Source organism: Nansenia antarctica (assembly GCF_963989245.1).
Source record: "Nansenia antarctica genome assembly, chromosome: 3".
In the NCBI taxonomy this organism is placed as follows: domain Eukaryota; kingdom Metazoa; phylum Chordata; class Actinopteri; order Argentiniformes; family Microstomatidae; genus Nansenia; species Nansenia antarctica.
The window spans coordinates 1,048,235-1,063,026 of NC_137688.1; the positions used below are offsets into that span (position 1 = coordinate 1,048,235).

The 14,792-nt window shown below is 52.6% G+C and overlaps 1 protein-coding gene across 1 annotated transcript in view; it reads right to left on the minus strand.

Annotated features, from left to right (window-relative positions):
- LOC308153475 (integrin beta-1-like) overlaps positions 1-5,906 on the minus strand; it is a 34,975-nt gene extending 29,069 nt beyond the window's left edge. Inside the window, exon 1 of the mRNA XM_080526633.1 lies at positions 5,820-5,906. The gene's annotated coding sequence lies outside the window, so the exon portion shown is untranslated. The remainder of the gene's footprint in view (positions 1-5,819) is intronic.
- Between the last annotated feature and the right edge of the window lie 8,886 nt (positions 5,907-14,792).

Below are 14,792 nucleotides of genomic sequence, written 5' to 3' on the forward strand. Positions count from 1 at the left end.
AACATACCTAGTTAGGATATAACAAGTGGCGACGAGGATCGGCAAGACTTACGTGTGTTTTCGTCGGTTTTGTAGTAGAGTTAGGAGACGTTACGACGGAGCCAGGCTACCAAGGTATGCTAACAACATTAGCATTGCTAGCACCGGCAGTGAAAGTGACGCATGTCTGACGGCGAACAGCGGCAGCCAGCTGAACCAGCCCAGCCTATCCCAGCTGTTATTATGGCGGGGATATTGGGAAGCATCGGCCCCTTTGAGGAAGGTACGGAGCAGTGGAACTCCTACACTGAACGTTTTGAGTACTTTGCAGCAGCAAATGGTATTGAAGGGGTGAAGTTGGTGCCGACGTTTTTGAGTGTCATGGGACCTAAAGCATATAATTTGCTCCGTGCACTAGTCCAGCCGGACAAACCTGGGACTAAAAACTATGCTGCTATTGTGAAAACCCTGTCAGAGCACTTTTCACCAAAGCCCCTGGTGATTGCGGAGCGGTTTCGCTTCCATAAAAGGAACCAAGAGGAGGGGGAGTCAGTAGTGACATTTGTGGCTGCCCTTAGAAGGCTGACAGAGCATTGTGAATTCGGCAATGTACTGAACGACACCATACGGGACAGGCTCGTGTGCGGCCTCAGGAGTGAGGCTGCCCAGAAACGCCTCTTAACTGAAAGTGCACTTACCCTGGAAAGAGCTATTGAAGTGAGTGTGTCCATGGAATTAGCGACCAAGGACGCTCATCAGCTCAGGGAGAGCGGTACGCTGCACAGAGTCTCCGCAGAGGACAGAGGTACCCAGAGCAAATGTTACAGATGCGACAAGAGTGGACATTTGGCTGCTGAGTGTTGGAGTAAGGATGTGGACTGCAGGAAGTGTGGAAAAAAAGGTCACATTGAACGGGCATGCGAAAGTAAGGGACTGATTAAAAATCCTAGTCTGGACAACAATAAGTCAAAATACAGATTCCAAAAGAGACAGCCTGTGCATAGTGTACAACCTAGCCAAGCTACGGCTAATCTCAGCAGCTCATCAGACGAGGAACCTGTGTATGTCCTGTCAGTAGTGGGAGGTGCAGGGGGTTATTTCGAAACTCCACTGCTGGAGGGGAAACCAGTGCGTATGGAAATAGACACTGGGGCAGCAGTCTCTCTTATATCGTATGCTGTCTACAAAGAAACCCTGCCGCATCTGCCACTACAACCAACGAAACTCAAACTGAGAACCTACACCGGCGAGTCAGTGCCAACCAAGGGGGTCATCCATGTCACAGTCCAGGTGAATGGGCAAACCGCACACCTACCACTGTACGTCGTGGGGGGCGGCTTGTCATCTCTGCTAGGCCGTTCGTGGCTGGCGGAACTCCGACTGGACTGGCCCAAGGTTCACATGCTGAACAAAGGGGAATCCCCTCTGACTGCTATCCTGAACAAACATGCGGAGGTGTTCAAAGAGGAACTTGGAAAAATGAAGGACATCATAGTCAGTCTGAACATCAAGCCAGACAGCAGACCCAAGTTCCTGAAAGCGAGACAAGTCCCATACGCCATAAAGCCAAAAGTGGAAGCTGAGCTGGAATCATTGGTCAAGAGTGGGGTGCTGGAGCCCATCAGTCGAAGTGAGTGGGCCACTCCCATCGTACCAGTCATTAAAAAAGATACTTCGGTGAGAATCTGCGGAGATTTTAAAGTCACCCTGAACCCTGTGCTAGAGGCTGAACACTATCCACTCCCTCGCATAGAGGACCTGTTCACAGGCTTGGCTGGAGGACAAAGATTCAGCAAAATCGACCTCAACCAAGCCTACTTACAGATGCAGGTCGACGAGAAATCTAGAGACCTGCTCACCATAGTCACTCACAAGGGCCTGTACCGATACTGCAGACTACCTTTCGGGATTACGTCTGCATCGGCTCTCTTCCAGCGTGCGATGGAGCAGATACTGAGCGGCTTAGACGGGGTCCAATGTTATTTGGATGACATACTCATCACTGGAAGGACAGAACAGGAACATCTGGGGAACCTGGAGGCCACTCTGCAGCGACTGGAAGAATATGGATTAAAAGTTCGCAAGTCAAAGTGTGAGTTTTTCCAGTCTTCCGTCGAGTATCTGGGTCACGTGATTGACGCGGAGGGCTTGCACAAGGCTCCATCCAAAACCAAGGCCATCGTGGAAGCACCAGCACCTCAAAATGTGAGTCAACTCCGCTCTTATCTGGGGCTCCTCAATTACTACGGGAAGTTTATCCAGAACCTGTCTTCTCTACTGCGACCCCTACATCAGCAGCTGTGCCACGGGCAAGCCTGGGTATGGACTCAACAATGTGAGGCTGCGTTTGAGATAACGAAACGGGCGCTGCTGGAATCTGACGCCCTGACACATTTTGACCCCGCACTGCCCCTACAACTGGCGTGTGATGCCTCCCCATATGGGGTGGGAGCAGTTGTTTCACACATCATGCCCAGCGGGGAGGAACGGCCAATTGCATTCGCCTCCCGTACACTCAGCAAGGCTGAGAGCGGCTATGCACAAATAGAACGTGAAGCACTGGGGATTGTGTTTGGAGTAAAAAAAATTCATCACTATCTCTTTGGGAGAAAGTTTGTTCTCCTGACTGACCATCAGCCCCTCACAACAATCTTCGGGCCCCACACCGGCATTCCATCCCTGGCGGCGGGAAGGATGCAAAGATGGGCCTTGTTGTTGTCTGCTCATGACTACGACATCAAATACCGCAAGTCGGAGCTGCACGCCAATGCGGATGGCCTCTCGAGACTACCCCTGCCTGTGGTCCGTGCCGAGCCGACACGGACCGGCATTTTCTACTTCAGTCAAGTTGAGGAAGCGCCCATCACAGCAGCTCAAGTGAAGAGACACACCCGGAATGACCCTGTATTGTCAACGCTGATGGATGTACTGATCACCGGTAGGAGGGGAGACCTTCCCGAGCTCAAGCCCTACCTCACAAGAAGGAGTGAACTGTCTGTGCAGGCAGGATGTCTCCTCTGGGGACGCCGGGTGATTATTCCGCCTGTGTTACGGAAAACGCTACTACTGCAGCTACATGAAGGACATAGTGGGATCGTCCGCATGAAGGAGCTTGCGAGAAGCTACTTTTGGTGGCCTGGACTGGATGGTCAGATCGAGGAGACTGTGAAAACATGTACGTCATGCCAGCAGGTGCGCTGCATGCCGCAGCCAGCTCCCCTCCATCCGTGGGATTGGCCGGAGGCACCATGGCAGCGAGTTCATGTGGACTTCGCTGGCCCGATGGAGGAGAGGATGTTCCTGGTGGTGGTTGATGCCCACAGTAAGTGGCCGGAAGTGGCGATAATGAGATCGACCACAGCAGAGAAAACCATCGAGAAACTAGGAGAGATGTTCAGTCGATTCGGGTTTCCAGAACAGCTGGTGAGCGATAACGGGCCCCAATTCGTCTCACAAGAGTTTGAGAGATTCCTGGAGGGAATTTGAGAGATTTGTTCAGAGCATGAAAAACGGCCTGAAGGCCTCACAGGGACAAGGATCTCTCCACCAGCGGCTCAATAGGTTTCTGCTGTCATACAGAAATATACCGCACTCAACCACTCAAGTCGCGCCGGCAGCACTTCTCATGAAGAGACAACTCCGCACCAATCTCGACCTTCTGAAACCCCCAAAGACCAAAGAGACTGTGCACCTGAAACAACAGGCTCAGGTCAAGAGACGTGAGCAGAGAGCAAAAGAAAGGACCTTCCGCCCCGGTGACCGTGTACTGGCACGTAACTATAACAACCGAGCTAAGTGGACGCCTGCTACAGTCCTGGAACAGACCGGGCCGGTGTCTTATACAGTGCGGACCAAGGATGACCTAGTCTGGAGGAGACACACCGACCAGCTTCTCGCGGGGTCTGCAACACCTGGGGAAAACACACCAGTGGTTGCTGCTGAGCCAAGCAACCGGGGCAGCCCAATCCAGAGCACACTCATCCAGGATACACCAGGTACAGTGGAGCCTGTTGACTCTGGATCCACTTTCACCGCTGTATCGGAGACAGAACTGTCGCCGTGTTCCACACCGAAACCTGTTCCGGATACAGACAGTGTAGTTCTGCCGGATGGCCGTACTACTCATCGCCAGTCACAGAGAGAGCGGCGACCGCCGAAACGCCTGGATCTGTAGTAGGGATGTGACAGACCCTCAAGAATGGGGCATAATAATCCCCTGGGTCATGTCAGGGTTTGAGTAGTCCGTAACTCATTCCCTTAGAATAAGATGAATGGTTTATAACAAGTTAACAAAGTGATCTTGTTGTTGTGATGGGAGTTCTGAGCGATTGTTAATTTCAAGGGTTTGTTAGTGAGCCTACTTGTTCATTAAGTGGGAAGGAGTTGTCATGTACTTATACTACCACCCTGTGGGGCATCCGGGTACTGCCTAGTATATATGTATGACGTGTTATCCGTTTCCGTTGTTGACTAATAAAGTTATCACCACTACCGTAACACGGTCTCCATCTCCTGCTTGCTCTACTATATAGAAAGTATATTTAGTTATATCAACATACCTAGTTAGGATATAACATGTGCCATCACCAACATTCATAAAGAACATTGTGTGCCATCACCAACATTCATAAAGAACATTGTGTGCCATCACCAACATGCATAAAGAACATTGGGTGCCATCACCAACATGCATAAAGAACATTGGGTGCTTCTACCCCAGGGCCATCCAGGCCCTGAACACAGCAAAGACCTAGGTTCTGGGCCCTGGACAGTCTGGACGGATTGATGGCAGCTGCTGGACTGAAAAAAAAATCAGGTGTAGTGCTGAGGCACAAATATGTACATTTCTAGCCTGCAAACTGCGACACTTCAAATGAATGTGCAATAACACTATGTGCAATATGACAACCCTAGTCGTCTATCTGTACAGTATAGTATAGTGGATAGTGTACATAGCCTTTATTTATGTAAACCAGCTCCTTCCCTTCTTGTGTTTTTTTAGTTTTTTTTTCTTTCCTAGCACCGGGGGAGCCACCCCTCCTAAATTTCGTTGTTTGGTACCTGTACTATAGCAATGACAATAAAGACCATTCATTCATTCATTCATTCATTCATTCATTCATAAAGGACATTGGGTGCCATCACCAACATGCATAAAGGACATTGGGTGTCATCACCAACATTCATAAAGAACATTGTGTGCCATCACCAACATTCATAAAGGACATTGTGTGCCATCACCAACATTCATAAGGAAACACCTGCGCTGATTGCGCTCATCGTGATGCAGGGTTGCAAACTTTGGGCTGAAGTGAGATTTTGATGGGCTTAATCACGCGTATTTTGTTTTAATAAACATTCAAACATGCCCTTGGAATATGTACACTGTATATTCAACGTTACAAACAATTTATTGATCAATAGAAAATGTATTTCAAAATACAATAGTTCTTTTAGCGTGAGACTTGTTTGGGCAGCGTGAGAGTTGTCATGAGTGATCCGTTACTCTGAGCAGACCAGACCTCTCATCTCTGTAAGATGTCGCTCACCTCGACTCCACGTTGTTATGTGAAAATCGCCCTCCACAGGACACACACACACACACACACACACACACACACACACACACACACACACACAGCCAGAAAACATTTAGAAAAGTGACATTGCGCCGAAAAGTATTTATTTCGATACGAGTGGATTGACAACAAAGTCTTTCGTCGCCACGCCATCCCCACCCAAAGTTCAGTCTTGACCAGCCTTAGTTTAGAAACGGACAATTTGAGAATAACGGGAGTAATAACGTTAATATAAAAATAGTAATAACGGGAGAAACTGACCTTTCGTTGTATTGTCTATTGCCTTGCGTTTTATCCAAAGAAGAACTGTGACAGCTGTGTTCCTGGATCCACCACGACTTGGACTAGTTGTATATTGAAGAAAATAATTAATGTCAGCGATTGCGAAATAAACGATGGATGAGATGTAGGACGTTATATAACGTAGGCAGAGAGCCCAGCTCTATGGAAGCATATAGTAGACCTAATTCAAATGCTAATGCAATATGAGATTGCAATTGCATGTTCCACTTTTGCATGTATTCTTTCAGACAATATTCAAATTAAAATGCAATTCTAATGATTTGCATTTTCATTTGCATGTACCTGATGTGCACATTCGCTGTCAATATTAAACTTATAATGCAAAGCCATTTGACATTTAATTTTCAAAGTCATGCGCTGCTTTGTAGCTGACAAAATTCAAAAGTTCATTCTAATGTGCAAATTACTTTGCAATCCCAAAATAGCATATTCATTTGCCACTTTTGCCTGCGTTATTTGAGTCAATATTCAAATTGTAATGCAATAATGTGATACGCAATTGCATTTACATGTTCTAGGAAACACATCCGCTTTCCAGCTGACAACATTCAAACTCTCTATGCAATTCTAACGCATCCGGGTACTTTGCTCTCCCGTCATGTCCACGCCCCTTTTTGGGTGATAGAAGTGGAGAAGTTTGACTGGCGGTCAATGGAAATTTCTGGTCTTTGCTACTTTAATCCGATAAAAATAAGAAAGCCGTAGTGCTTTTTAGATATTAGGAGCCCAAATCCGTTGGCCAGTTAGGCAAACTATTATATAGTGCCGTTGCCGATCAATGATCGACGTCGTTATATAGAGAACATTAATGAAATAGGGGTTGATTCATCAGAGCAGTCATACGTCATCTCCCTGTCATCTGGGATTTGTAGTTCTTCATTTGATTTGCCGTGTAAATCCCCAGATGAGAGTGTTACATTAGTTTTCTTAAGATAGGATAATGAATAAATCTGTTCAATGGGCATTTGCCTACTGTTAATCAGTAGCCTGCATGGTGTATATGAAGATTGTATTTGTATTTGTCTACAGTGGGCTTGTGGCTTGTTAACAGGCTGTGGTTGGGGTGGTTGGGGTCTAACAGACTGTGGTTGGGGTCTAACAGGCTGTGGTTGGGGTCTAACAGACTGTGGTTGAGGTCTAACAGGCTGTGGTTGGGGTCTAACAGACTGTGGTTGGGGTCTAACAGACTGTGGTTGGGGTCTAACAGACTGTGGTTGGGGTCTAACAGGCTGTGGTTGGGGTCTAACAGACTGTGGGAAACTGACGGAGGACACACGATGCCTGATCTGCCATAGGCGGAGGAAGTCCTGAGTGTGGCTTGCCATAAATTCCGGGCCGCCATCGCTTGAAAGCTCCTCAGGCACCCCAAAGGTCCGAAAGAATGAGCGGAGGTGGCGAACAAGGCCAGCTGCGCCTCCAGCATCAGTCCCGGCCGCAGCGCCCAGGACCTCCACCCAGCCTGAGAGCCGATCCCCGACGACCAGGTAGTGGCGGCCCCCGTAATCAAAGAAGTCAGCAAACACTGCCTCGAACGGGGTGGACGGTGGCGGAGATGACAAAGGGGGCGTAGCTGCCTGTGATGGAGCATTGCGGTTGCAGTCCGCGCACCCGGTCCTGACAGTGCGGATATCCCCAGACATCCCAGGCCAGTAGACTATGGCCCGGGCGTGCTGCTCCATCGCCGAAACCCCCTGGTGGGCAGCATGAAGGTGTCGAAGGACTCTCTCGCGGAGGGATAGGGGAATCACGACGCGATCCTGATACAGCAAGACCCCGTCCTGCGCATAGATGGAGTCACAGACCGGCGACAAACTCACCACGGCAGGGTCATGCGCGTCCACTCCGTCCCCGTGCTCAATCATGTCCAGCAGGCGGCCGAGGCGTGCGTCAGCCGCTGTCTCTTGCGCGAGGAGGGGCCAGGAGACGGCGCCGAGCTCCTGAGCATCGATGCAGATGGAAGCCATGAGTGCCAACTCGACAGTGTCAGGCACGCCTGGCGGTTCCAGGGAGAGGCCGCTAGCCGAGCCCGAGGGGGAAGGGTGCCTTGAGGCAGCGTCAGCGGCATGGTTGCTCACGCCAGGGAGGTAAACAGTCTCGAAACGCCATGGGAGGGTACGCTGTTTGAGCCTGAACAAGCGTGAGTTTGTGATCTCGTCGAGTGTGCGGTCCCCGAAGATCTTCACCAGGGGCTTGTGGTCGGTGACCACGACGAGATCGTCGCATCCCTGCGTGAAGTATCGTGCCTGCTCCAGACCCCAGGCCACGGCCAGGGCCTCCCCTTCGATAGCCGCATAACGCTGCTCCGCGGAGGACAGGAAGCGAGACCCAGCGAGTGTGATTCTCCAACCTCCCGGGCAGCAGTCCGGCACGCCCGAGGCACAGCTGCAATGCTGTTGGAGAAGGAAGTAGCCAATGCCTCGCCTGGACCAGTCGGGGCGGAGGCAGGTGCGCTTCTGCATGTCAAAGATCTCTACACCTTCGCGAATGGCCCCAATTATGGCATGCTTAGACACCTGGAAGGCCTCCTCCAGCTCGGTTGACCATGCGAACTTGCAGCGTGGGCTGAGGAAGGGCTTGAAAGGAGCCATAGTATCGCGCAACTGGGCGTAGTTAGTCACTTGATTGACAAGGCCGAACCAGCTTCTGATATCTGTCGTGGAGACCGGGCTGGGGAAGTCCCGGATGGCGTCCAGGTATTTGGGAAGTGGCTCGATGGTAGCGTCCGACACCCTGAAGCCAGCGAAGTCCACGCTCCTCTGCGCAAACTGAAACTTGCCCGGGTTCAACACGACGCCTGACCGCCCGACACGTGTCAGGAAATCGATGGTCCTCCACCAGTGCTGCTCCAAGTCGGTGTCGTAGTGGACCGTGTCATCCACACACCGTTCCTTGCGTTCAAAGTCTGAGAGGATGGCGTCAAAACGGCGGTTGTAGCCATCACCCGACGAGAGGAAACCCTGTGGTGCCCTGGTGTAACGCCACCGGCCAAAGGGAGTGATGAAAGTTGTCAGATGACGGTCAGACTCGCGCAGTGGCACACTGTGATAACCATTCCAAGCGTCCATGACGGTCTTCCAGGTGCCCTTCGGGACACGACGTGCGAGGTGGAATGGGGACTCAGTGGCGAACGTCTCACGCTGGCAGAACTTATTGAGAGGGGAAAGGTCCACGGTCCTGCGGGGGGACCCGTCGTGCTTCCGGGTAACCACCATCCGGTGGCACCATGTAACCGGTTCGCCGTACGGCACACGCTCGATGACACCAAGGGCCTCGTCCCGGAGAAGGTCGTCGTGGACCTTCTGCTGCCAGTGGAGAGGCACACCGGCTGCGGTGTGGCACGCTTTCGGCGCGGCAGCAGGGTCCACATGCATCTCGACGGGCGGCCCCTCCATGCAAGGCAATGCCCGATGGGGGCACGTGTTAAATGTAGATGAGGCATACCTCTCAATCAACCACCCCTTCATCCGGCTATTGTTCTCAGGCTCGCAAGAGAATGGCAGTGCCGCGGGGCGTGACGGAGGGACTGCACGCTGTGGACACGAGCACCTGGCGTCATGGGGGTCGCTCGGGCCGTTGCAGCCGCCGTTGGCGGACTTCAATGCATTAACAGACAAGGGCCGATCCGGCGAGGAAGGGGGGGCAGGATCGTGCGTGTCCCTGGGTCGCCCCGCACCACCTGTTGGGAAGTCCTTAGGCAGGAGGCTGAGGTTGAGCAGCGACTCATAGGAGAGGTACATTCCCCGGACCGAGCTGCTCACATACACCATTGAGCGGAAGGACTACACCTCGCCGCCGTTGGAGACCGCCGAGAGTGTAGCAAAGAATGCGCCATCAATGGCTATGGGGGAGCGATTTGCAGCCGAGAGGCTGAGGCTAACAGGGCGCAGGTCGTCACGCGAGAATCCGCAGGACAGGTACTCCTCTAACGACCAAATGTCCGACTGCGCACCTGTGTCTGCGATGGCGGACACCTCCACCATGTTCCCCGAGGGCCGACAGCTGGCGCCGCCCCCCTGACCCACCGGATTGTCAATCGAGACGGAGATCAGTGCCCGGGGGTGTTCCCTCAGCCTGGCCCGCCTCCATTCGCCCTTGGAGAAGATATGGTGCTCGAGTCTGAGTGGTGCCGTTGTGCGGCGCCGACGATGGTTCCCGTAGTGTCGATCTGGGCGCGCCTCAGACTGAATGACCGAGAGCTGGGAGATTGGCTCCGACTCCAGGGCGGCCTGCTGACCGTTAGACGGCGTCCGCAACCACACCTCGGATCCCATGGTAGCCTGCTGACCGTCAAATGGTGGCAGCCGCCGCTTGCGTCGACGGGCCTTGAAGCAGTCGACACAGAGCTGGTGAGGCCTGATGTTCCATCCGCGAGACCCCTCTGTAAAGACATGGAACGTATTCTGACACCCTGGGCACACGGCTCGTTTTGCCACATCAGCTGGACTCGGGGCCAAGGAGGGGCTCCGCTGTGGGCTTGGCTGTGGGTCCTTCCTCAAGCGCTGGAATGAGGAGACAGCCGACAGGGCGGATGATGGAAGGGCGTTACGAGCCATCTCCTTGCCCTCGACGAGCGCGACCACATCATTAACGGGCTTCAGAAGAATGTCAGGCGTCCCTAACGCCTCGCGGCGTATGTCCGGGTCGTAGATCCCATTAACAAGGACATCGCGGATGATGTGATCAGTGTAGCTCACACTCTTGCCACACTCGCAGATAGCCACGTAAGAGCACGTCTCCGCCTTCCCACGCACTCTGGCAGTAAAGGCGCGGAATGTCTCATCGCGTTCCTGGCGCAGCTGAAGCAGCTCTGTGCGCAGGACGCATGTGGCGACCGGGACAACGGCCAGCAAGCGCATAGCAGCAAGTAGTTCCTCTAGAGTCCCAGAGGCGACGTCCGGGTCCGCTTTCAACAGGCTGTCTCCAAGTTCGATCCCCGCGCACTGAAACAGCTGGAATGGGGCCTGGGCCGCTCCAATGCCCGACCCCGCCCGGAAGACCCCCCACCGCCGGACGAACACGTTCCACTCCTCCGTTGAGATGCCGGTGTCAACCCTAGGCCGCTCCATCCTCGGGCCTCGGGGAGCTGGGGTCTGAACCGCCGCACCTCGATGGAAATGTCCATGGTTTGTCAGCAAGACGATGGCGAGTGCTTCGGACACGTCTCTGGTCTCGAAGTCGCAGCCGGGGAAGGGGCATTCTACCTTCATGGTGTTGACATGAAGAAGACTCCTCAATGTCTGTTTATAATATTTATTTGGACAAAGATGTCAACACCCTGTGGGTGAGAATACAGTGTATGAGTAAATACAATTACTATAACAAGACATACATAACAAGATATAAACAAACAAGAACGATTACTGTTCACCAAAATCGGATAACAAGATACATATAACTAATAACAGACTTACGTATAACAGGCAAACACGTCCTAACGAGAGAGGAGAAACAGCGTGTATCCTCGGACCACCTGGCATCCACAATGGCAGCCAACTTCTTCTCCTAACTCTAACCTCTTAACAGAGAGTACTAAACACATAACCCGATACTATCGCTCCCTAGCGGTCGGGAGTACACTCCACCCTGCAGTTGGGGTCTAACAGACTGTGGTTGGGGTCTAACAGACTGTGGTTGGGGTCTAACAGACTGTGGTTGAGGTCTAACAGGCTGTGGTTGGGGTCTAACAGACTGTGGTTGAGGTCTAACAGGCTGTGGTTGGGGTCTAACAGACTGTGGTTGGGGTCTAACAGGCTGTGGTTGGGGTGGTTGGGGTCTAACAGGCTGTGGTTGGGGTCTAACAGACTGTGGTTGGGGTCCAACAGACTGTGGTTGGGGTCTAACAGACTGTGGTTGGGGTCTAACAGGCTGTGGTTGAGGTCTAACAGACTGTGGTTGAGGTCTAACAGGCTGTGGTTGAGGTCTAACAGACTGTGGTTGGGGTCTAACAGACTGTGGTTGGGGTCTAACAGACTGTGGTTGGGGTCTAACAGACTGTGGTTGGGGTGGTTGGGGTCTAACAGGCTGTGGTTGAGGTCTAACAGACTGTGGTTGGGGTCTAACAGACTGTGGTTGGGGTCTAACAGGCTGTGGTTGAGGTCTAACAGACTGTGGTTGGGGTCTAACAGACTGTGGTTGGGGTCTAACAGGCTGTGGTTGAGGTCTAACAGACTGTGGTTCGGGTGGTTGGGGTCTAACAGACTGTGGTTGGGGTGGTTGGGGTCTAACAGACTGTGGTTGGGGTGGTTGAGGTCTAACAGGCTGTGGTTGAGGTCTAACAGACTGTGGTTGGGGTCTAACAGACTGTGGTTGGGGTCTAACAGGCTGTGGTTGGGGTGGTTGGGGTCTAACAGGCTGTGGTTGGGGTGGTTGAGGTCTAACAGGCTGTGGTTGGGGTCTAACAGACTGTGGTTGAGGTCTAACAGACTGTGGTTGGGGTCTAACAGGCTGTGGTTGGGGTCTAACAGGCTGTGGTTGGGGTCTAACAGGCTGTGGTTGGGGTCTAACAGACTGTGGTTGGGGTGGTTGAGGTCTAACAGGCTGTGGTTGGGGTCTAACAGACTGTGGTTGGAGTGGTTGAGGTCTAACAGGCTGTGGTTGGGGTCTAACAGGCTGTGGTTGGGGTCTAACAGGCTGTGGTTGGGGTCTAACAGGCTGTGGTTGGGGTCTAACAGGCTGTGGTTGAGGTCTAACAGGCTGTGGTTGGGGTCTAACAGACTGTGGTTGGGGTCTAACAGGCTGTGGTTGGGGTGGTTGGGGTCTAACAGGCTGTGGTTGGGGTCTAACAGGCTGTGGTTGGGGTCTAACAGACTGTGGTTGGGGTCTAACAGAGTGTGGTTGGGGTGGTTGAGGTCTAACAGACTGTGGTTGGGGTCTAACAGGCTGTGGTTGGGGTCTAACAGGCTGTGGTTGGGGTCTAACAGGGGCTGTGGTTGGGGTCTAACAGGCTGTGGTTGGGGTCTAACAGACTGTGGTTGAGGTCTAACAGACTGTGGTTGGGGTCTAACAGACTGTGGTTGGGTCTAACAGACTGTGGTTGGGGTCTAACAGACTGTGGTTGAGGTCTAACAGGCTGTGATTGGGGTCTAACAGACTGTGTTTGAGGTCTAACAGACTGTGGTTGGGGTCTAACAGACTGTGTTTGAGGTCTAACAGACTGTGGTTGAGGTCTAACAGACTGTGGTTGGGGTCTAACAGACTGTGGTTGGGGTCTAACAGGCTGTGGTTGGGGTCTAACAGACTGTGGTTGGGATGGTTGGGGTCTAACAGGCTGTGGTTGGGGTGGTTGGGGTCTAACAGACTGTGGTTGGGGACTAACAGGCTGTGGTTGGGGTCTAACAGGCTGTGGTTGGGGTCTAACAGACTGTGGTTGGGGTGGTTGGGGTCTAACAGGCTGTGGTTGGGGTCTAACAGACTGTGGTTGAGGTCTAACAGACTGTGGTTGGGGTCTAACAGGCTGTGGTTGGGGTGGTTGGGGTCTAACAGACTGTGGTTGGGGTCTAACAGACTGTGGTTGGGGTCTAACAGGCTGTGGTTGGGGTCTAACAGACTGTGGTTGGGGTGGTTGGGGTCTAACAGGCTGTGGTTGGGGTCTAACAGACTGTGGTTGGGGTCTAACAGGCTGTGGTTGGGGTCTAACAGACTGTGGTTGGGGTCTAACAGGCTGTGGTTGGGGTCTAACAGACTGTGGTTGGGGTCTAACAGACTGTGGTTGAGGTCTAACAGACTGTGGTTGGGGTCTAACAGACTGTGGTTGGGGTCTAACAGACTGTGGTTGGGGTCTAACAGACTGTGGTTGAGGTCTAACAGACTGTGGTTGGGGTCTAACAGACTGTGGTTGGGGTCTAACAGGCTGTGGTTGGGGTCTAACAGACTGTGGTTGGGGTCTAACAGACTGTGGTTGAGGTCTAACAGACTGTGGTTGGGGTCTAACAGACTGTGGTTGAGGTCTAACAGGCTGTGGTTGGGGTCTAACAGACTGTGGTTGGGGTCTAACAGGCTGTGGTTGAGGTCTAACAGACTGTGGTTGGGGTGGTTGGGGTCTAACAGACTGTGGTTGGGGTGGTTGGGGTCTAACAGACTGTGGTTGGGGTGGTTGAGGTCTAACAGGCTGTGGTTGAGGTCTAACAGACTGTGGTTGGGGTCTAACAGACTGTGGTTGGGGTCTAACAGGCTGTGGTTGGGGTGGTTGAGGTCTAACAGGCTGTGGTTGAGGTCTAACAGACTGTGGTTGGGGTCTAACAGACTGTGGTTGGGGTCTAACAGACTGTGGTTGGGGTGGTTGGGGTCTAACAGGCTGTGGTTGGGGTGGTTGAGGTCTAACAGGCTGTGGTTGAGGTCTAACAGACTGTGGTTGGGGTCTAACAGACTGTGGTTGAGGTCTAACAGACTGTGGTTGGGGTCTAACAGGCTGTGGTTGGGGTCTAACAGGCTGTGGTTGGGGTGGTTGAGGTCTAACAGGCTGTGGTTGGGGTCTAACAGACTGTGGTTGGGGTGGTTGAGGTCTAACAGGCTGTGGTTGGGGTCTAACAGACTGTGGTTGGGGTGGTTGAGGTCTAACAGGCTGTGGTTGGGGTCTAACAGGCTGTGGTTGGGGTCTAACATACTGTGGTTTGGGTCTAACAGAGTGTGGTTGGGGTGGTTGGGGTCTAACAGGCTGTGGTTGAGGTCTAACAGACTGTGGTTGGGGTCTAACAGACTGTGGTTGGGGTCTAACAGACTGTGGTTGGGGTCTAACAGACTGTGGTTGAGGTCTAACAGGCTGTGGTTGGGGTCTAACAGACTGTGTTTGAGGTCTAACAGACTGTGGTTGGGGTCTAACAGACTGTGTTTGAGGTCTAACAGACTGTGGTTGAGGTCTAACAGACTGTGGTTGGGGTCTAACAGACTGTGGTTGGGGTGGTTGGGGTCTAACAGGCTGTGGTTGGGGTGGTT